The sequence below is a fragment of the Crocodylus siamensis genome, chromosome 4, assembly GCF_052110815.1.
Source record: "Crocodylus siamensis isolate JL-2025a chromosome 4, ASM5211081v1, whole genome shotgun sequence".
Classification (NCBI taxonomy): Eukaryota; Metazoa; Chordata; order Crocodylia; family Crocodylidae; genus Crocodylus; species Crocodylus siamensis.
The window spans coordinates 132761813-132785959 of NC_143398.1; the positions used below are offsets into that span (position 1 = coordinate 132761813).

General features: G+C 42.7%; 1 protein-coding gene and 1 long non-coding RNA gene across 7 annotated transcripts in view; one reads left to right on the forward strand and one right to left on the reverse strand.

Moving 5' to 3' along the window:
• Positions 1-24147, forward strand: part of ETV6 (ETS variant transcription factor 6) — a 179296-nt gene that overhangs the window by 32661 nt on the left and 122488 nt on the right. The window lies entirely within an intron of this gene.
• LOC149866517 (uncharacterized) lies at positions 10045-14895 on the reverse strand. Its single transcript, XR_016441592.1, has 3 exons — positions 14697-14895; positions 14288-14469; positions 10045-10493 (listed from the first exon to the last, which is right to left on the reverse strand). It is a non-coding gene; the product is annotated as an uncharacterized LOC149866517 (long non-coding RNA).

Sequence of the window (24147 nt, forward strand, 5' to 3'; positions counted from 1 at the left end):
ATGTTCAGGGACCAAAAAAGGTGCTTTCCTATAGCTAATACAATGCCTGTTAGCTCCTAACGGATGTAATAGAAGAATCTGTAGCCTGATACTCAAAGTTACCGTTTTAAATGTCACTACTTGTGAACTCAAAATCTGTAAGTGTTTTAATTTTCATGTAAACTTCTGGTTCCCTGAATATGTGCTATAGATTAATTGTTGTGCCAAAAATAGGAGGGGAGGAGAAGAAAGAGGTATATCTGACTGAAGACCTTTCACAAATTGAATGTTCTTACCAGCTAGTCAGAAAAGGAGCAGTTCATCAATGATGCAATGATTCTGAAACCATCAGTCTTAGCAATGGGCCAAGCGTTTTAAAACACTAATATAAAAAGGGTGCAAATTTAAGCTCAGTCCCTATTGCTGTAGCCAGAAATTCCTCCTACATGAGTTCTGAATTTGTGGAAGGGGGGCAAGTTAGCTTAGCTTTAATAATTGAAATAGATCTTCTGTGTCTATTTAAATCTAGCTAACCTAGATTTTATACAAATGAAGCTGGTTGGAAAATGGTATTGCTGGTGGAAAATTTCAATACAAATTAACAAAAAAAAAATTCTTTAACATTTTTCCACATTTCTGTATTCAGTGCTCTTCTCTCTCTTTTTTTTAAAAATATTTTGGTTTTCCAGAGAAACATTTTCCATAATTTTTTTAGTTATTACCTTATTTTGGCTTATTCTTTTTTTTCTCCTCACAAAAAGTTTCAACGCAAGTCAGGACTGCTGTGTACTTCTGCATGGCCTTTCCACTGAGAAGCTCAATCATGAAGTTCTCAAATAGGTCCATATCCTGAAAAAAAAGTGACTGCTTTAAACTCTGAAATGGGTAGCATCTTACTGGATCAAGTGATTACGTTTAGGTAAAAGAAGAAAAAAAACTGGCCTAAAGGAACTGATAACACTGTTCCAAATGAACCATGCTCACCCCCTTATGCAGAGCTTTGCAGTCTATTAATACTTTTGTGACTAGTTACTATATTTTATGAACACTTTTTAACATCTGAATTTTTTGGTTTTGCTTGAAATTTTCCATGATTTAAAAAAATAAATAAAACATTTTTTCATTTTGTTAGGTAAAACTCTGTCTCCTCTTGAAATCTTTTTCCCTTTGGAAAAAAAGGTTGGAGGGGTGGAGTAAAATATAAGTTTCCCCCCTGAAAAAATAGGTGGGAGTATTCAATTGACTATTTGGTTCATCAGATAAATAAATGGCTGTCTGCTTCGGTTGCAATGGGTACCATTTTGATTTGCTAACCAAGGCCTTTCCTATACCTAATATGCATAATTTCAGCGGCGTTTTAATTTGATGACATCAGGGTCTCCCTTTGAGAAACCACTTCAATATTGTGCTTTTGTTAGTGGAAAAGCACGGAATGAAGGTGGTGAACTAATACTCAGAACATATTCTGAATTAAAATCATAAGAAACATGAAAAACAAATTGTAGGAAATGTTGTTGCTGGGAGCTACATTTGTTTTTTTTTGGTGAAGGGAAAGAAATCATTCACACGTGGAGCATTGCACAGACTGTAAAGAGCAATCTGATCTTTAAATTGCATCTTGACCCAGTCTGTGGGGCTTCTAAATTTCTAAGCAAGTCAGTGAGACTACATTGAAAAAAAACTTTTAGGGCAAAACTGCTTTATACTTGTACCTTCTATAAATATCAGAGGAAACTGAACACTTGAAAAACTAAGGAGAATGATGTTACAAACTTCAGGGCAGATGCTATGCCAAGCTACCTTATATCTTGGCATTCTGAATCCTAACACTCCATGCCTGATGTAGTCTCCGTCCTCAATGGGAACCTGATCCAAACTCTGTAGTAGTTGGTGAGAGGAGCGATGCTTTCATTATTTATGGGGAAGCAATCTTTTTTCTTTTCTTTCCGAGTTCCACTATGGTGATCTCTTGTGGCAGTGAATTCCAGAGGTTATAATTAGGTGTTACAGTTGGGGTGGGTGGCGAAAACACTTCCATATCAATTTTAAATTTGCCTTTTGTTTTCCTTAGATATGCCCCTATTTTGTATGATGAAGGGGCTATATCAGAACTGGTAGATTAGATTAGATGACATGATAATGGAAATGTATAAGCTCTGGCTATGCAACAGCTGCATATCCTGAATATCTAGCTGTATTTTTTTGTTGCTAAGGCAATTTTATTACAGTTGGATGATAATAATAATGTAATTCTTTTTCTGAAATCTTGCAGGAAGCTCAACTTGCTCTATGCTCAATAGCAGTTATAGTATCCAATCCCAAGGTGATATACTGCATACTCAAACATGTTATTTGAAGTGCACTTCGTATACTCTGGTTTCTCTTCTGAACAGTGTGGCCTACTGGCTAGAGCAGGGCTGTCAAACACATGGCCCTCAGGCTGGATCTGGCCCACGGAAGTGTCATCTGGCCTGTCAGGTTCCCAGAGAGGCCAGAAACTTGGGGATGGGGAGAAGGCTGCCAGAATCTGGGTCACGGAGCCCCATTGGGAAGATGTGTCAGCAGAGGGGGCAAACTGGGTGCATTTACCTGCATGGCTTGCCCTCCTGCCACCATCACCACGTCTGGATCCGAGTCAATGAACTGGGTAAGTTTGACACCTGTGGGATAAAGCATGGACTGGTGCTAATAGTAATAATAGTAGTAGGTGGTGGTAGTCATACTAGTAGTTCTAATTAGTTGCTTTTGGGTTAGAAATCTGTCCCAAAGCTGTAGGAACTAACTTGGAATATTTTGGATGCATTTTCAAAAAAAAATAGAAGAAGGAAAAGTGAGAGGCTAAAACCAGGCATCATCAGAATAATTATGGCACAAGCTCCCCACTTCGCAGTATTGTCACTGGCCTCTACCACCCCCTGCTCAGGGCTGTCATTTCTCTTTACCAGCGAGTTCTGACCCACAGCACACAGGGTTCCAGAAGTGTAATCAGCCCCTCCACTTCCTGGGACCTGTTGGATACCCCTGGAGAACAGGAAATGGGGAAGAGAGAGAGAGAGAGTGAAGCCTTACCTGCTGCTGCTCTCATCTGTATGAAGGCTGTTGCTGCTGCTGTTCCTGTAGTGGCAATCATTGGCAGCAGCCCTGTGGCCAGCCTCCCTGAGATATTTCTGGGGCTCCATTTGCTCCTCCCTTGCCTCACAAATATGTTACTGGGTATGCAACACTGTGCCTGCTGTGGCAGAGACTACCTGGGAGTGAGAAGGAGCACTCTTTTCCTTGCTCCTTCCCCCATATTTATGATGCTCCTGGGTTCTTCTAGTCACTTGATTTCTTGAGAACATGGCCTATTGGTTGTCTGGAGAAGCAGGGGATTAAAAGGAAACCCTTCCCTTGTGATGTCAGCCAAGTAAATGTGCATGGCTCTCCAGAACTGAGATGCCTTTAGTGGTGTGGTGGGTGGGTGAGGCCCTCATTTTCTGCAAATGGTTTAAGGGAGTACAGATGATTGGTTCCTGATTCCAATCTATAAGCAGACTTATTTTCTCTAACTTTGGTAATTGAAATTATCCCTGGACAGCTTTAATATAATTCATTGCCTTGATATATTTTCTGATCCCAGCATAGCTCAAGCTGACCTACTGCAACTGTTCTTTTGGCTTGGCTGGGTAGAGTTACTGCTCTGAGGTCAGGAGGTCCTCCATTCAAAACCAGGCTCCCTCTCTCTGCAGCTATTATGCATGTAGTCTGTATCTTAATGTTAATCACCCTCTATCATGAGCCCTGCAACATCTGTTCAGCTCCGTTTTCATTCCACTGCCAACAAGTAAGAAAGTCGTTCAGCTTTCTAAAAGGGGTAGAGAGGGAGAACTGGTAAGAGAAAGGATGTCTCACTCTTAACAGTGCGTGTTGCCTCTTGTTTCAGTCCCTTTATTTTTCTCCTGAATTTAACTGTCGTTGAGAACAAGCAGGCTGCTCTCAGCAGCATGCAGTCTATAAACCATCTCTGTTTCCTGCTGATTTCATGTTTTGCTAGGAAAGACATTGCACAGGAATCAAGATAGGACTGAGTAATGAGCATGGGCCTTTGAACAACCACTCTGAGAGACAAGCTCATTCTTCCTTTCCCTCCTTCTTCAAATTCGCTCTGAAGGGAGCTAGACGCAATCTGTCATATAACAATAGACCTGTCCTTGAATGGCAGGTCCCTTCTCTTGTGCCATGGTTTCTCTCTTTCTGTAGCTGCATGTCTCTGGAAATTTATTAAAAGCTCCATGACCCAGATGTTTGTGGACTGACTGAAGCAGCTGTCACTGCTTTAAAAGACATACTTAGCAATATTTCCCCTGAAGGCCCAGTGGTACCCAATGGGAAACTTTGAAAAACATTTGAGTGAGTTCTGCTTGGATCTAATATTTTCTGGATTTCTCTTCTCTCCTCCTTTAATTACAAGAGGTGGTTGCATGATGACAAGGTTTCTGCCACTTGAGTCTGTTGGCTCCTAGTAATTATTCCCCACTTGAAATCTTCATCTGCTCTGTGAGGCATCACCACAGCTAGCTGTGCAAAACAGATACTGAGGAGAGTTAGTGTTAGTGTGTTCTATGATTCAAGCAGTTTAAAGGGGAGAAAATCATATTCAGGTTGTCCGTAGCCTTTTTTTAAGCTGAACCTGAAGAAAAGCAGTTTGAAATTAGCTATAATCAATGGGTTTACAATGGTGAAGGAAACTCGGTGAATTGTTCAACCTGAGAATGAATGTCTGAACTATCTGTAGTGTTGAAGTGATGTCGTGGTCATAATGGTTTAGGAAATTTGTGAGAGGCAAGCATTTTTGGGGGTGATAGTTTTTTCCATTGACTACAGTGTGCATTGGATGAAACCCTAAATGCTTGCTTGAGTAATAGCTACTTGGGAATCTAAGACTGCTGTTGGTACAGGCTTCCTTTGTCTTTGTACAAAGTAGATCCAAGTCGGACACAGAGCTTGTAGCTGGAATTGAATTCTCCCAGAGTTTGAAATCTTGTTTAGGTTGGGGTCTACATATAGAACAGAGAGGTGACCACCCAAACCTCCAGCTGGGGAACAGTGAAGAATATCGAAGCAGAATCAATCTCCATATAAAAGCTCCTTTTTCTTCAACTTTCAAAGCTCAGTTTGCTTATCTACCTGTTTTTGTAAAGCACTGTTCACACTAATAGAGCAGATAATAGTAACTGTGGGCATGTGTCCCCGGTAAAATCACATGTGCAACCTTATGTAAACATAGGCAAATTAGGCCTGGCACTCTATCCCCTTACAACTTGCCAGTGCAGCCTTTGGTTTTGTACTGCTGCCCGAAGTGAACAAAGATCTTGTTTTCTTGTAGGAGTCCCGCGTAACAACAACAACAACAACAAAAAATGGGGAAAGATATTTAACAGAACATTATAGATGGGCCAGTAGTCAAATAGGTTATGATTGTCTTGTTGTGAGTGCAGTTTGTTTCTGTAAGTTTGTACCTGTACAAACTGTGATTTGGTAGAAATCTGAGCACCATCACCTGTAGTTATCTGATGGGTCTGTGCAAATGAGCTCTCAAAATTCCAGACCAATCTGAGGGTATATCTAGACTAGGGGAAAAACAGTATTAAAAATGTTCACCGTCAACAGGTAACAAGTGTTAAAGTACACCTTCCCTTGTCTCTACTGGAGTTTCAAAATGTTTCAGTTAAAATGTAATAATTCGTATATTTAAAAAAAAAAATTCTTCTTTAAATCTAGTTTACCTTAAACGTGTGAATGTAAGCTCAGCGTATAACATTGGTCTTGCCCCAAAACTAACTTTTGGTCATCCCCAGCTCTAGCTCAAGTTACGTTACTTTAAACTCAAGGGAACTGTTGAAGCTCAAATCCAGCTGAGAACTTGACTGTTATTGCAGTGGAAATGCAGCAGCACTAGTAACAATTCAGTAGCAGCTAATCTGATCACTGCTACTAATCCAGCCTCTCTGTTTTTCAACAAGATTACTTTCTTTCAAAATGGGGTGCCTTGAGTGGAGTAACTTGGATATACAGTACTAACTCAAACTAGCTTATGCAGTGAAGGTCAGGCCCAAGTGTTTGGCTGCGTTTTTGAGTTTGGGGTCTAAATTAACAGACTGCTATTTGATTCAAGTTCATTGATACCAACGTTTGTTTTAGGGGCGGGCAAGCATGCGTACATGCAGACGCAGACACATACATACATTTCTGTGGTTGTCCTTAGGGACTGAGGCTCATCCACTAACTTGAAGATGTATGGTACACTACAGATACTGTGCCTTGGAAGAAACATTTGTGGAGTGTCTATATTAGCACATACAGTCATGTTAGTTCTTTGATCAGCAATTAAATTAACTCTCCTTAATATGGAGGACATATCTTTAGTCTAGGCAACCCCTAAAATAAGAATGAGAGAATTTTCTTTCTTTCCAGTTCCTCCCAGCTTTGGGAGAAGGATATGGATGAGTAAATAATTCCCTCAAGGTGTCCCACAAACACAAAAATTTTTTTGGAAATACTTTGGGTATTCATCTTGCATATTTAGGTAAGGCCATATTTTTCTATCCTTATTCACACTCAGTAAATCATTTTGCTGTGTATGAATTCCTGGTGACTTTACTGCTCATTAATTTACTCCCTAGAGTAAAAAGGTGCCTGGTATTGGTAAGTGTGGTAGAATACCCTGTGGAGCACTTAAGTGTTGAGAGGTTTTGAAGGAGAAAAGTGGCTTGGGCTAGATAAAGTTTTTTTTGTTTGTTTGTTTTGTTTTTGGTAGTTGTTAGAACAGAGGTAGCAGATCATAGAAAGTTAGGGCTGGAAGGGGCCTCAGGAGGTTGTCTAGTCCAACCCCCTGCTCAAAGCAACTAGATCATTCATCCCAGCCAAAGCTTTGTCTACCTGGGTTTTGAAAACCTGCAAGGATGGAGCTTCCACCACCTCTCTGGGTAACCTGGTACAGTGTTTTACGACCTTCCTAGTGAGATAATTCTTCCAAATATCTAACTCAAACTTCTCTCGCTGCAACTGAAGACCATTGCTCCTTGTTTTGTTGTCTGCCACCACTGAGACAGTCTGGCTCCATCCTTTTTGAACCCCCCCCCTTCAAATTAGTTGAAGGCTGCTATTAAATCCCCTCTCAGCTTCTCTTCTCTCAATTAAAGAACCCCAGTTCCCTCAGCTTCTCATAAGTCACGTGCCCCAGCCCCCTCACCATTTTTTGTCACCTTCCACTGGACTCTCCAGTTTGTCCACATCCTTTTTGTGTGTGTGCGGGGGGAGGGGGGCAAACTGAACACAGTACTCCAGATGTGGCCTTACAAGTGCTGAATAGAGCGGCACCATCACTTCTCTTGACTTTCTGGCAACACACCTACCAATGCAGCCCAGTATGCCATTAGGCTTGGCAACAAGGGCACACTGCTGGCTCACATTCAGCTTATTGTCCACTGTAACCCCCAGGTCCTTTTCTGCAGAGCTGCTGCCCAGCCAGTCAGCCCTCAGCCTGTACTGATGCATAAGGTTGTTCTATCCTAAGTGCAGGACTTTGCATTTGTACTTGTTGAACCTCATGAGATTTCTTTTGGCCCAATCCTCCAGTTTGCCTAAGTCATTCTGAATCCCAGCCCTACCCCCCAGTGTATCTACTACTCCCTTCAGCTTGGTGTCCTCTGCAGACTTGCTGAGGGTGCACTCTATGCCATCTTTCAGGTGCCAACTAGACATGGAGCTGTTGGTTGCTACTCTCTGAGCCCAGTGCTCCAGCCAGTTTTCTGTCTACCTTAAAGTCCATTCATCCAGCCCGTACTTCCTTAGCTATCCTAGTGGAACTCCACTGGCTGAAGAAACCTGCAGAGCAAGTTTCCTTGACTGACTGCATATAAGGAGCTAATTTTGCTGGGGAATAAAAATATAGAATCAAATAAAAGGCCTTGGCTGCAGGATTTCAAGGTTATCATGTCATGTCCAAGTGAAAGGCCTCACAGTCTTCATTAATAGGAGAAGTTTTCAAAAATCTTTCAGCTTTGGTTCCTGATCAACATGCTTAAGGCAAATGCTTAGTACAATAAATAATCAGTGTCAAAGGGGTTGTAATTTGGTGCATATATGTGCTTGGGGGGATGTGCATATACATATGGATCTTAAGATAACATTTTAAACCTGTCACTGACACAGGACTTGCATATCTTGGTCCTTAGGAGAGTGTATTTTTATTGGAGAGGTGAGGGGGGTAGAATTCCATTTTTTGCATGGTGGAAAAAAATAAACCTTGGAAAACCTTGAAGCTGCCTGAAGCTTCTGGAGATTATTCCCCGTTCTTCTTCAGTGGGGCAGATTTGAATTAGTAGGCAGCAGGCAGGTGAGTTCGTCAGTGATACGTGATGAATGCAGTTTATCACGTGGATATGCCTACTTCATTTGTGGGAAGTATGTAATTCTCTCTGATTCATCCTGAAAAGTCTTATTACTTGTTGTGCCAAGAAGCTCCATTGCCCTCAATGGAATGAATGTCTGCATATTACCTAGGGCAGAAGAAGCACTAAAGCTGTGGAGAAGACCCTCTGCATATGGTGGGTGAAGGGGGCCTGACTCTATGCAATTAGGGCAGGGGCGGGCAATTATTTTGGGCAGAGAGCTGCTTACTGAGTTTTGGCAAGCCATCGAGGGCCGCATGATGGGAAGCCCAGGGCAGATTAATATTAATTTTCTAAATTTTTTAGGGGCCCCATGGGCTGGATAGAATGGCCTGGTGGGCTGCATCTGGCTCCTGGGCTGCATTTTGCCCACTCCTGAATTAGGGTCTGATTGTGTATTCTTTATTCACACACTGGTGAGCACTTAATTATGTGAATATTATTGGATCCACAAGGTTACTTGAGGGCGTAACTGTTTACCTGTGTGAGCAAAAGATTCACACTAGCATGTCTAAGCACACCTGTAAACCCTTGTTTTTCTGGGTAATTCAAAGCCTTTTAGTTAGTCCCATTATTTATTGCATGCAAATTGCTGTGTATTTGTATTTGTGTGTAAAGGATTGGAACATGGGTTGTAAATCACTTGTAAATTATTTGTAAAACACTTGAAGATTTTACTGACTGACGGATGCTTTCTGAACATTATCTGCCTCAGCAGAGAAGGCTGATGATAAAGGCTGAATCTTTGGGAAAGAAAACTATTGCCAAAGAAGCAGGTGTGTCGCATCAAAGTAGCCCATGAGGAGCAGCTGTAAGCTTGAACTTTGTCCATTTACTCAGGGTTTTATCTGATTCTCTACTGAACAGCCCAGTGAAAATGAGTATTTACCATGCAGCTCCTGCATAGCCAAATAAGCAGGTTACTCCCTGAAACAGGGAGCCATTTTAAGGGCTCTGTCGCACATTAAATTCAGGACCTATTTTATTTAGATCTTAGTGAGCATTATTACTGTGAGTTAGAAAGGTTTCTGAGCAGCCTCACAGTAATGCTTACTACAATCTAAATAAAAAACAGCATAAGCACTGGAGCCATTGAAGACTGGTGGGCCATGAGGACTAGGATCCACAAATAGCTAGCTCTTGGTCCCAGCCTTGGCATTGCACTGGAGTCTCCTGATTTGTATTATCTCTATGGAGCAGTTGGATGTTAGCTCAACATGCGTTATGTAATACAATCTGGAAATGCTCCTTGTTGGAAAAATCCTAACTTTGCTATGCTATGATGTTTCTCGCTGCTTGAGTGCTTGGACACTAGTGCAAGTTAACAAGTGCTAAGTGTAATGTGTGACAAGATTCTTAGTGACAGCCTGTGACTATTTTGGGAGGCCCCAGAAATGAAAGAATTGAGTGATAACCTAAATTTTGAGGTAGTGTCCATGGCATCAGAAAAGAGACTGAGTAAATAGCAGGTACCCATTGTCTTTTGGTGGGATTGTTGTTTCATTCCCTTTTTGTAGGAAATGCCAACCTTCTGGGAGAAAAGCATTGTGTAAAAGAATGAGACGCCAACATTCTGAAATGTTCCCATAAATGCAGATTAGATTGTTTTTAAAAAATTTATTTGGACAATTGAGACTTTTTTTTTTACTTCAAATCAAAGGTTTTAAAATTTTTATAACAAATTTCTTTTCTATCCAACAACTAAAAAATTTAACTGCTCCATTTTGAAAACATTGGATCAGAATGTTTCAGCATTACTTCAGTCTGATGGTTTCCCGCCCCCCACAAATGAAATGGAGAAATCAACTTGATCTTGCAGAAAGTTGGATTTCAGCAAAATGCAATGTTCCTTCTGGAAAAATCATTTAGTCAGAAAATATTTGACCATTGGTTGGTCCTAGCACTGGATTTGTGGGTGGATGGTTATAATGCATCAATTATTGTTTGTACCATGCTGTGAATGTGTGCAGCTGTCGGAAGTGTTTAAGTGTTGAGTAGTCTTGTTACTGGAAGAAATGATAGCATGGCCTCAGTTGTTGGAGTTTTCATGGATACCCTCCTTCATGGGGACGCTAGGATGGCCTGGAGTATGGAGAGCAAGAGTGATAATTGAGACACCTGCGTTCTTTTCCTGGTATGGCCACTGTGACCTTGGGTAAGTCACTTGGTCTTTTGTGCCTCAGTTTCCCCTTCTCTCAGTTTGTCTGTTTTGTCTACTTAGACTGCTAGCAGTTTGAGGCAGGGGTTATCCTTTGCTATAAGCTTGCACAATGCAGATATAGTCCTGGTTGGAGCCTCTAGATCAGTAGTGCTTAACCTTCTTGGATGTGAGGCACCCCTCTGTAACTTTTGTGAATAGAGTGGCATCCAAGTTCAAAAACAAATTTATATTTCACAGTGTTTACTTCCTTGCAGAGAGGTCTGGCAATGGGGGGTGGTGGATTGGCCAGGCAGGGACAAGCTTGAGCCTGCCCTTACCTGTTTATCTTCTCAGACCTCACTTATCTGCTCACACTTTGCATCACCTTTCAAAGGATCTGCCAGTTGAGAATCAGTGCTCTAGATGCTGCCATAATAAACATTATTAATTAACATAAAAGTAGATAATCATACTGACTAATTATTATTTGATGATATTTAAAAACAGTTGGGGAGTTTCTACTCAGTTTTTCCTTTGGGCAATATTCCCTCAGTTCTTTGGAACTGCAGAACTCAACCTTTATTTCTTATTTGCTTTCTATTATCCTGCCTTTCAAAGGAGCATGTGGAAAGAGAGCAGCATAAAAATCATGCAACCGGTTTGGTGAGTCCTGTATAAACAGGAAAAATGTCAGGAAGACTCATGTGCCTTTATTGCCAGCTTAAAAAATCCAGCTAGTATGCACACAGCTTCAGACAACTCTGTGTGAGCAGTTAACATATAGCAAGGCATGCATAGTAAGAAATAATGTATTGCCTTCTAGAGTTGAAATTGTCCCTGAAAACTGGGAATGTTCCCGTGTTCAGGGCTTGTCTCAGTAACCCTGTTCGTTATAGGGAAAAATGACTTTGTCCTGATTTTTTTTATAAAGGAGGCTTTTTTTAATCTCTTGAGAGAGTGTAACAGCTTGGTTCAAGTGCTAAACAGGCCCTGCTTGATTATGGTAGATTGGGATGATTGATACCTCCACTGTCTGTGCTAGCAGAACTGGCTTCTGAAGTAGTTTGTAAAAGAAAACTGCCTTTATAGCTGGATCATTGCAGTCACATAACTTTAGGAAAGGTTGTAATGCCTCTGTCCTGTTTTTCTACAGCAGGGGAGGGACAAGGTTCAATAATATGCAGCACTCCTTACAACTCCCCTTATTATTCAGGCCTGCTATCTGGAAATGCTTTGAGTCAGTGCTTTTTATTTCCTAATGTGCCCACTGCCAAAGTGCTGGGGGGGTGAAGTAGAACATAAGAAATATGATTTAAAATACATATAAAAATACAAAGCAAAATACCACCTTCTGTGAGCTTAATGCAGTGTATATGTGTCATTCCTCCTGATTAATTTTATTTGTGAAATTCATCTTTTCCCTCCTCTTTCTTCCTTCCATTTCAACAACAGCAGTGGTGACCCAGCTTTCATGTGTGGTAACCTGGGCAGGAGGAGGAAACCTGTTTTTGTGACTAAAGTGTTGGACTGGGATCTAGGCAATCTGTGTGCCCTGGGGCAATTTACCTCTGTTTTTTCCCTTATGTAAAATGGGTTATGGACAATTATTTCTTCCTCCCCACCTCTGCCTGTCCTGTCTGCTTATATTGTATTCTCTTTAGTCCAAGGAGCAGCTTTACGTGCTCATGTAGTGCTTTGATGCAGTGGACTTCTCTGTACTTCCACAGCAGCTGGCTTCCATGAGGGTGCAGGTGGCTCGCTTACACCTACTGATGCACTTCAGAATCAGAAATTGCCTGAGGAGGCTGCTCTGGGCTTAACCCCATTGGTCACTCCCTGGATTGCTGGAGACTGAGAATTTGACATCTGGTATTGGGGAAGAGCCCATACTAGCCTCCCTTCCTGGTATGAAGTATGCCCATGGACTTGCATGGACCAGATGTGCTCAGCACTATACTCCCTGGCAGGGGTGACGCATAGGGGGTGCACACAAATGCATGTGCACCACCCTGGACATGGCGGTGCACCCCAGCAAAAAGGTGCCTGTGGGTGGTTGCTGCTTGCCACCCCACTGCCAGCACCACCGGTAGTCCATTATTGCCCCGGCTGCTGCTGCCAGCGGTGCCTGAGGGTGGTTGCCAACCCATGGTCGGCACTTGCCACCCCCTCCACTGCTGACAGTTCCAGTGGCATCTGCGGGAGCTCCCCTCTCACCCCCGTCACGCTCCCACCACTGCAGCCATGCCCCCCTGCTGGAGACATGCGCCGTTCATGCTCCCTGCGATATACTGTTGCTGTTGAATAGACAGGTTTTTGGATGGGGCCTTGAGATTCTAGCACTATAAGGCTAGCGACAGAAGTTACACGTAACCCAGTTTACGCGATCAGAAACGGGTTTAAACCTGTAACAGAACAGAAGTTCAGTGCACATAAACCAGTTTCAAAATTGTGGAGACTGGCTTAAGTTAAACCTGGTTGTATGTAACTGATTAAGGTCAAACTGGTTTATGAAACTTCTGTCCCAGACCCCTTCCTGGTTTAGGTTAAATCAGTGTCCCCCAGCATCCCAGTGCGCCTTGTAGCCCTGAGCTGGGCTGTGTTGTCTGTTCCAGAGAGCAGGGCTGGCCCCGCCCTTCTGTTTCATAGACTGTCTCAGAGGCCTCACTGGCTGCCTCACTTCCCCCCACCCCCTGCCCCTGGCAAACCCCAGCTGGGGTTTGGTGTCAGGGAGAGGGGTTAAACTCACCTTTCTCTGAGTACAGAGCTGTCCTGCCCTGCTAAAACTTAATGCTGGCTGCAGCTGTGGAGTACAAATCCCAGAGGCACCTGAAGGCAGGAAGTGATGAGCAACCCTGAGAGTCCTGCTGCTGTGATTGTGGACTGCAAATCCTAGAGACCTCAGAGGCAGCAGGAAGAGTAAATGAGCATGCAGCCCATACTGCATTTTATAGTTCTTCAGTTTTATAGTTTTTCAGAGAGAGAAATATTTTAGTTCAAGCTTTATGAATTCAATGCCACTACCTTCTCCTCACCCTGCTCCCTATCCAGTGAGAGCATGGGGTGGATGCCCCCTCTGTTCCAGCGGGGGGCGGGGGGCAGTCTTGAGGGCTCACTTCCCTTTGGCAGTGGCTGGCAGGCATGCTCTGGTGCCTCCTAGCTTCTGGCTTGAGCCACTGCAGGCATGTGGCTACATTTCCTGAATCTAAAGTGAATGTGTGTTCATTGGCTTATTGGTTTAATCACTGTATTTTATACTAATCAGCAAAGACTAAATCAATTCAGCCTCAGGCTTTTGATTGGCTGTACTTAGCCTAAATGTTAGGTAATAATGAAGCTGGGGTCTTGGTAGGAATTCTAGGTGGTAACTGATTTATTTTGTTACTTTTAAGGTCCTGAATAGGGCTCGGCAGGTTTTTGTTCAAATCTGCTGCGTCGCAGGTTTCCTATCTGATCCTGGGCAAGTTTCCTAATCTTTCTATGCTTTGGCCTGTCACTTTTTAAACTAGGGTTAAATAACCTACTTTACCTCGTGGGAATATGATGAGGTTATTATGGGATTAGATTGGGAAGTGTTCAGATGCTGTGATGGTGACAGGATCATGTCCAGACCTACATAGTGCTGCATAGTGATTCACGCTAGGTTTGGAGGTAACATCTTAGCGATACTGTTTTTCTCCCTTTAAAGAAGGCTTTATAATTTACCTAATACTTTGATCAACTCAGTTCCTAAGCTTACTGTTATCCTTTGTAGAGTAAGGCCATTTCGATTCAGCAGGAAAACTCGTTGTCAAGGTTGATGGGCTCTTCCTGTGGATTTAGCTGAACTATGAATCATGAATACTTGATTGCAAAAATGAGCAGAGGATACCCAGAGCATCGGCACTTCTCTTTTGCCAGGAGCAGGGTCAGAACACACATCTAGAAAAGTACAAAAAGAACAAAACAACAATATCATGACAAAGGAAAGCAAATGTGATGCAAAGATTGAAAGGGGGAGAGGAGAGATTCAAGACATAAAATGTGTACAAGAATGGCAGGCACAGAATGAGACCATTTTAAATGTGTTTAGCCTTGAACAAATATCTAAGCTTTCTATTGTCTTTTCAGCTGGGGGAATCAAAGTACAGGTGAGTGAAGTGACTTACCCTGAGTGACTTGATAAATCAGTGGTAGAACTGGAAATAGAACCTAGTTCTCCTGATGCTTGCTTTAGCTGTTTGGCCCTAACACCACCATTCCTTTCCTTCTCCTCCTTATCTCTCTTACTCAACCCTTTTCTGCTGGGCTGCTTTTTCTTGTGCAGTCTGTATCCAACAGGTTCTTCTCTGCTCCCTGGGTCAGACCTGCACTGCTACATGACAGGAGATGATCCACTTTTTCTTTCTCCCACTTTTGAGTACTGGGAGTGCCCATGGAATTTCCAAAGTGAATGAATAAAGACTGCGTGGGACGTACCAGGTCACATGGATGGGTAATACCTGGAAGGCATCTCTCATTTACAGAGCAGTTGGGAAACAGTTGCTAATAGCACTCCTTACACAACAAAATATTCATCCTGCTCAGTTCATTACTTATTAGCTTCAGGCAGGGACACTGCAGATTTGTTAATGGTAATGGCCAAATCATTAGAGTGTGCAGCATTAATGGAGGAGAAAGCATCTAATAAAGTCTTATCATCTGACCCCATTGCTGCCCCTGGAACACAGAGCATATTTTTAAATTCAGGCTTATCGCCGATCCCTTTTTAAAAGGGTTGGCTGAATAGGAAGCAGCAACCTTTTTTTTTTTTACAAAGGCAGATGAAAGCTAAAGTTTCTGGTATTCTATGCCATACATGACAGTCTGCGTACACTTATGTGCGAAGTTCCCATATTAATGTCCTGCCAAGACCCACAGTTCTGAGCTGGGAGGACCCCACATGATGGGAAATAAAGATTTTACCTTGTCTCAGGCTCTCTTCCAAGATGGTTAAAGTTGCTCAGAAGAAAGTAAACAATTAAACTAAGCTAGTATATTGATTGGCGAATGTTTCATTTCTTTCTTGATTGCCTTTGCTTTGGTTTTGACTCGTGATTGAGAATGGTAGATAGGGATAGAAGGACTCTCTGGCCAACCAAGGGCACTGAGAACAAATTAACTCTGTCATGCCCTCCTACATATCTTGTTTCAGCAATAATCTTTGATATACCTCAGCTTCACTTGGCCATTGTGTCTTATAATTCAGGCACTTTCCCATATCTCATCTAAGCTTGCCCTTCTTGAAACACATTTTGTGTCTTTCTCCTCCTTTATTGTTGCTTCTGATTGAGAATTTGAGTAGATCTGTCATCTCTCCCTTTGTTTCTGTAGCTTCTTTTTTCTTTCTGTGTAAGCTGGACCTTCTGACTCAGAATACTTATTCTTCATTGCTTTATTTCTATTTTCAGAATTATGTGGTGCATAGTATTCCAAGTGAAACTTTACCAGTTGTCTTGATTTACTCTTTTTTTTTCTTTGATTCACTGTTTCTTGGCTTTGTAGTCCTCATGTGTTTATAGAGGCTGGAAAGGATCCTAGAGAAAGAGACTTATAACTATGAGGAGGAGGTTATGATTTGATGTTCTCCAATTATACAGATTCTGCATAATAGAGACAGTCAACGCAAAGAAAGTTATTTTTCACAGCTCTTTCTGCTTTCTGATATGTCCTTAGAGGAAACGATTAGTTTTATGTCTCTAGACTTGGCTTATCAAAGTTTAAGAGGCAATGGCAGCAATTTTCTTTTAATAGATCAGAGGAAATGTTATTAAAGAATGTATGGCACACTTCCTATCATGTCTAATGGTATTAAATTCTCAGTGTTTCCACATTGAGGTAAGAGATTATTAGGAAGGAGCCCAGGCCGGGCTGGGATCATGGGGTTAGCGACAGCGAGAGCTACGCGGACTGTGCTCTGGGAGAGCCGGAAGGGCAGAGCAAGGGTTGAACCCTCCGTGGCCCTGATTTGGGTTATGCCCAGAGGTTGGGAGCCACTGCTATAGAGCACTGATTCTTAACCAAGTTACTGGCAGATCCTTTGAAGGGTGATGCAAAATGTGAGTAGATAAGTGAGGTGTGAGAAAATTAAGCAGATAAGGGCAGGCTCAAGCTTGTCCCTGCCTGGCCAATCCGCCACCCCCCATTGCCAGACCTCTCTGCGAGGAAGGAAGCACTGTGAAATATAAATTCGTTTTTGAACTTGGGTGCCACTCTATTCACAAAAGTTACAGAGCGGTGCCTCAAGTCCAAAAAGGTTAAGAACCACTGATCTAAAAGCTCCAACCAGGACTATATCTGCCTTGGGCAAGCCTATGGCAAGGGATAACCTTCCTCTCAAGTTGCTAGCAGTCTAAGTAGACAAAACAGACAAGGACAGAAGGGGAAACTGAGGCACAAAAGACCAAGTGACTTACCCAAGGTCACAGTGGCAATACCAGGAAAAGAACACAGGTAGAACATGGGTCTCAATTATCAGCCTTGCTCCCCATAGTTTAAAACTCATTGTAAATTTCACAGGACGTTCAGTTCTGGTTTGATTGTCCTGAAAACTATAACTGAAGCCTTAAGCGTCATGAAATACTGCAAGGCACTGAGACATATCGGCACCATTCTTTTCTTCCTGGTGGACAGATTTCTAAAGACATCTATCCTATTGGGATAAAACTTAGATGCATAGACTGGACAACTTCACGATATACAGTTTATTTTATTTGCAATGGAAGTGCAGCAGTGGCAGTCCTAGCACAGTTCCTTGGTTTTAAAAGTTCTTTTTAAATACCATCTCCTGAAGCTCTGGATGATCAGTATTTTTTTTTTATTGTCTTTCGCAATTGACAGATGTGCTTTGTGGAGAGGTATTCTTTTCAAGTTGTGTGGGCATGAGGTGTGTATAATTAAATATAAACAACTTTTTTTTTTTAAAGCAGGTACCTTGGATTTTGGGTGTGTCACAGTTTGCACATGATATCAGACAAAAGATAATTGCTGCATTTCATGATGCACGTTGTTTTCAACTGGATATGTTTATATCCACTCTTCACTTTAAGGTCCAGAGTAATAGATTTTGTGGGGTGGAGAGCAAATCTGGGTGTTTGCTGAGAAAAATAGTCTCTGGGCCATAAATTGCTGCTGAAGCAAGTCTGGAGCTCTTACTCAAAATATAAAGGGACTTTTCATTTTACACAGGTAACTGAGATCAGAATCAGGCTCTGTAATATTATTGCAAAGTGGCCTGTATGCCACAATTCTTTGTTTAATTGCATTTTTGAGTGTCCATTCCATGGTATTCTGACTTTCCTCCTTGCTTCCAGGAGCACATCATATATTAAAAGAAGCTAAAAGTTTACAAAATACTTTCCTAAGATTACTCTTCCACCTGCAAGATGGCTGTAGCTGCTGCTACAAAGATGTAGGACTGTGAACTAGGCCGTGTGTGGCGATGACAGTCTGTGAAAATATTTGAGAACTGCTGCTCTAGAACAATTGGCAATGAAATTTAACTTTTTCATAGAAGTGATTAGCTTAAAAAACAAACAAAAAAACCCAAACAAGTCCAATACTTCCAGAGAGATAATTATGACGACAAACCTGTGGATATTTTCAGTACGCAGTAGGACTGCAGGGCTTTATTGTAGTAAGGACCCTGAAGTGCAGCAAAGTGAAAACACTGTGTTGCCATTTCAGCACAACACTGGGGTAACAGTTACAGGGTGCTGCTGCCTCTTAGCATATGATATGGGCACCTCCCCTTTGCTTGGTTGTAAACCTGTCCCTTCAGTCTTCACACTGTAGTTTCATGGCCTCCAGAAATTTTGTAGTGAAACCAGGTATACACGATTCTTGTTAGCATTAATGGGCGTTCACGGTGTGAATTCCCATGCATACAGGTGATATTGTGTAACTACCGTATGGCGAGAGTCGTAGGTTTGTTCACCTATGCTCCCCTTTGCAGAGAGAACAGGAAAAATATACTAAGAAACATCCTTCTAATATACAATTTTGCATACCTGGATAGTTGCTTTGTGCCCTCGTATCTACAGGGAGCACTGTCTTTGCTATCATCCAAGACATTCAGTTGCAGTGATTTTAAAACACTTCTGTTTTTTGGGGGGCTTTTTTCCTCCCACAATGGTAGAGTCTGTGTTTAGGCCTTTCTAAATGCTTTGGTTTAAAGGCACACTGCAATTGGATATTAAGAAACAAAGAAGCTGTTCTGATCAGGATGGTAGACCTTTCTTTCAGAATCCCACCTCTGATAGTTGCCAGTAGCACACACTTCAAGGGAATGCAAGAAAGTCCCTATATGGGAAATTTTGAAATCACATGCCAATGGAACAGAGCCAAGGGGAAGAGAGTGTTTCTTCATAGCATCGGGCAGATGATTCAGAGCTCGCTTCTGCCTTGGAACTTGAGGGGCACCAGGACCTATTCACAGTTCACCTTCCCCTTGTGCTATTATCAGTGCAAAGTGTGTATAATGTTCTCCCATTTTCAGTCGATGGCATTTTACACCCATTCTGCACCAGTGCATTGAACTGCAGGAGGAGCAGGTGCAAGATGCTAGTCAGTAGTGAGCTGGGACCTGTCTTCCTCCTAAATTTTATGCATGCTGGCTAGGATTCCTATGGATAGCGATCTGCTTATTCATATAAATGACTAGTCCTTTTCAGAATCCTCTTGAAGTCTTTGCCTCAATATTATATTGTAGTTTTCCCTTGTATTAGCTCCTCAGAGCCATTATCCTCTCTTTCCCCCCCCCCGATATTAGCAATACGTGTGTGGAATTCCTCTAGTGAGATTCTTAGTTTGTATTTGCTAATTCTGAGACATTTCTGCAGTACTCGGACAATAATGCAATCCTATCATGGCATTTTCCACAATGGCATTGACCTCTGCAGGCTAGCTTTTCACAACACTTGAATGTGTTAATATTGTTGTCCGTAGCCTTTTAATTTAATTAGAACAGTGGCTGTAATAATCTTGGGAAAAGCATTCATTCCCTTCCCCTTCTGTGATGAACTGGAGCGTCTCTGTTGTATTCATTTACCCAAGCATTCACTGTAGCAGGGAATGAGATGTTAGGGCATATCTCTCCTGCCCTAGTGTTCTGAGATTCAGATTCAGTCTAAAGGAAGGAGGCAGGGAGGAACTGAACTCCATGAACTCACTAAGGTCACTAAAACAATCTCTGCTCTCTGTGTTGAGGAAATGAGATGTTAATCTTTTCTCAGTGCTGCTTTGCTTAAGGTCCATTCCAGGGAGCTATGTTTGTTTTAATTTCTCTAATTTCTGATTATGCTTCTATAGATTTGATGTGAATTACTATATTAATGGGATCAAAACTGAGTAGAAGTCTGCTATAGAAATTAACAAGGAGACACAAAAGGGAATTTAATCTGTATTTCCAAATTGCAAAGCTCCTGCTTCCCTTTTCTATGCCCCAGGTCTCTTCCTACCTCCCTCTTGCCATCCCCATCTCCCCTGCTGGCATGCGCAGGCTATGGGCCTAACCCAAAACCCAGTGGTGCTTGCCAGATCAGAATCTACTCTCCCAAAACCTGCCCCCATTTGGCCAGACACCCTTTAGTCCAATACCCCTTGCTCCTTGAACCCAAGGACCCTGGTCTCCTGCTGGCTAGATTCTGCATTTCTAAATGTATCCCCCTCACTAACCCTCTCCTGGTTTGCCAAGGTAGCACTGTGGAAGAACCTACACATCAATGCCCAAGGTCAGGAAACCCTTTTCTCCTTTCCCTAGTGCCTCAGCTTCTCCAGCGATGGCATCCACCTTTTTGCCTCAACTTGCCTTTTTGACATATCCGTTCTTACAGCTACTAACAGAGCTGGTAATACTCTGTCTGTGCAGTCAGGCAAAGGGCACTGTGTTTGTGTTTGGAACATTTACTTTTACAGCCGAGAGAGCTAAAAATGTACTTCTTTAGAAACTGATGGCTCCCTTACCCAGTATAAATTTTTGCACAAGGGGATTTTCCAATCCCACGGCAGGGGAGCGGTGTTTCCCCACAACTAGCTATGGGTGAGGGTTTGCAGTGGTAATGTGGGGGTTTTCTTCAGGTAATGATTGTCTGCTGTTGCCTAGGAGATCTCTTTTCAAACCTGTGCTACTAACTAAAGAGCATGGCCAGAATGCCAGTGTCATCTCTGGGCCCAGCATTTCACGTGCATAATAAGGTGGTCATGATACCATGGTAGGTGATAGTCATACGAGGTTGGTAGTGATAGTATGGATGATGCTGGAAGCTTTACTGACAGCTAGCGTTGCTCATAACTAGAGGGCAGCAGTGTCACCTCACCCAGATGGGACCATTTGTGAGACTAAAAGGGGGATGGTGCAGCTCATCTTCCATTTTCCCTTAGTCATTGGCCCTGCATACTAGAGTGGTTGGGGGTTTTTTTGTTTTTTTTTAAACCCACATTACTGTGTCTCCACCTGGTAGTGAGATGCTCAGTGGGCGGGTAGGACTGATACTTGACCCTTTTGAAAGGCTAGGTCAGTTATTCCTAAAGGGTGTGCTACAAGAGTGATGCTAGTGTGACATGAGATCCCCCCCTCCCTGTGAAGAGGTAAATGCTGTCCTCCCCTGTCTGGTACCATGTGCCTGCTCCAGTGACACCTGTGGCTGTTCCTCTGAAGAGTGCCGCCTGTGCTGCTGCCTTCCCTTGTGCATTCGGCTGTTAGTGGGCGAGCAGGTGGATCCATGCTTTGCAGTCTGGCTTGACCCCTCCAGTTCTCCCATGTACCCGGGGCCAAAAGTGGGGGCTGCAAGGGTGGTTGCTGGCATGTGAGATTCTGCAGGAGCAGCCTCAGCAAAAGGGGGTGCCCTTGCCCTTACTGAGGAACAGACCAGGCGGTGGGATGGGGCTGACAGTGGAAAGAGCAGGGTGATCTGATGGCCACCTATAAGCTTATCAGAGGTGACCATCAGGATCTGGGGGAACGTCCGTTCACCAGAGCGCCCCAAGGGATGACGAGGTCAAACGGTCACAAACTCCTGCAAGACCGTTTCAGGCTGGACATAAGGAAGAATTTCTTTACTGTCCGAGCCCCCAAGGTCTGGAACAGTCTGCCAGCGGAGGTGGTTCAAGCACCTACATTGAACACCTTCAAGAGCAAATTGGATGCTTATCTTGCTGGGATCCTATGACCGCAGCTGACTTCCTGCCCTTTGGGCAGGGGGCTGGACTCGATGATCTCCCGAGGTCCCTTCCAGCCCTAATGTCTATGAAATCTATGATGTCCTGTCCTAACCACTTTTAAGTGGCACCAGCTAAATCAGTAGTTCTCAAGTTTATTAGCCTCAAGGCCACCACCCCTGCATCTTTTCTGAATTTAAATCTAGCTCAGTGGTTTTTCAGCTAGGGTGCTTTGAAATTCAGGGAAGTTACAGAAGGGGGCCTTGAGGCTATAAAGGTTGAGAACCAGCGGTCTAGAAACTAATCCTTTGCTTAGAGAAGGATGTATTTGGTGTCATTTTTTTAAACGTGTATCTTAGCACTGGTATGATTTCCTCTTGCAGGGAAATGGAATATGTTGCATGTTTTTTGTGGGGAAATATATATATATTGGTGCGTGCGTGTGTGTGTGTGTGTGTGTGTGTGTGTGTGTGTGTCTCTCTCTCTCTCTCTCTCTCATATATAATATAATAAAAGTGTGCCCCAGGTATCAAGATTTGGGAAACTCTGGGCTAAGTAAGCAGGAACACACACACACACACACACACACACACACACACACACACACACACACACACACACACACACACACACACACACACACACACACACACACGTAATTTTTTATATATAAGTGTGCATGTATATTCCTGTTTACCTAGCCCAGAGTTTCCCAAATCTTGATACCTGGGGCACACTTTTTTTCTAGATTTAAAATTGGCACACACTTCACTTTTAGGCCCAGAAAGCTCATTCTGTTTGCCTGTCTATCCACATTATATGTATATGGAATACATATATATAAAATAGATGGACGTAGTTTCTGGGCCCTAGAGTGAAGCGTGTGCCAATTTTGATCTAACAAAAACAGTGTGCCGCAGGTATCAAGATCTGGGAAACTCTGGGCTAGGTAAACAGGAAGTACTGTGAGTCAGGGACATAGGGTAACAAGTCAGCAGACGGTGTAGCAAGCAGAAATAAACTTTCGCTCTCGTTTAGCTGGCCTGAACACTGTAATACCATTACATGTAGAAGTGGCATTGACTTCTCTGCAGTGACGGACACAGTCACGCTCTCCATCTGGGACTTGAGGAGGGGCCTTTTAATATACACATTTAGGGCTGATCAGCCACATCAGCCATCTTGACAGCCTGGATGCTGTTGCATGGTTTACATGTGCCTCCTGGGTACCAAAGTATTCAGTTGCAATATACTAATTTTTCCATCTGCTTCAGTGTCATGTCATTGGGAATACATTTTGTAACATGTTTTCTTCAGCAATCGTTTCACTTCTGCAAAAAATATGAATTTACTTTGTGCATGCAGTTTTTGAGGACTTGGTGTGGGAAAAGAAATAGGACTATCAGCTTGCAAGCCAGAGAGAGGCCTGCAGCATCAAAGGGCCTTATACTAGTAGCGGTGAGAAGCTGGTTTTGGTTGTTTTCACTTGACTTCCCCCACCCCCCAAGTTATGGATTTTTTTCATAAAAACACAAAATATACTAGACTTTTTCACAACCTCCCCCCCCGCCAAAAAAAAAAAAACAACAAAAAAAACAACCCAACAGTGTAAAGGCAAAATATTTTGCCTCTTCTGAATTGTCCCTTGGTTATTCACTTTGTATTGCTAACCTGAATTTTTTACCAAAATAGATTCTGTCCACAGAGGATCTATCCCAGTTTTTCAGGCTGAACGCAATGCATGCTGTAACATGACTTTGGGAGTTTAGTTAATTGGATATGAATACTCATGCAGGGTAGGCTTCATGGATGAAGATTGTGTGTTACCTCACTTTTAAGACTGGGCCTTTTGATTTAAGGACTTTTCCGTAGCACTGCACTCTGACAGAAAGGAGCAAAATTGAATGTGAAGACTAGGTCCTGTATTAGGCTTTGATTCAGGGAAGTTCCTGTGGCCATGCTTAAATCCATTGCTACCCAGCAGAGCACTTAAGTGTTGATTAAATCCCACTAAAGTTAAACATGAGCCCATGTTCAAGTGTTCTCCTGAAAATATTCCCAAAGCATTTAGCAAGCCTCATATCCAGCTGGTTAACCAGATAATACTGCTGGAGGACCTAGCTAGGAAGCAGAACCAGAGAAGGAGTCTCCCAGACCATTTTCTTGAAGTGGTTTTAATCTGAGTAAGGTTCCCCTGCAAACTTTTCTGGCTTAGTGAGAGCTGAAGGGATATCTTCCAAAAGCTCTTAAGACAGTAGGAATCATGCCAACCTGTGCATCCTCCTATGCACTTGCAGCCACAGGCAAAATATTATGGAATTGCTATTTTGAAGTTATTTGTAGATTGCAGTTATTCAGGGCTGATCTTTTATTTTTGTACTTATAATATTCAGTCTTGTTAGACCATTGTATCAGGTTGTGAGC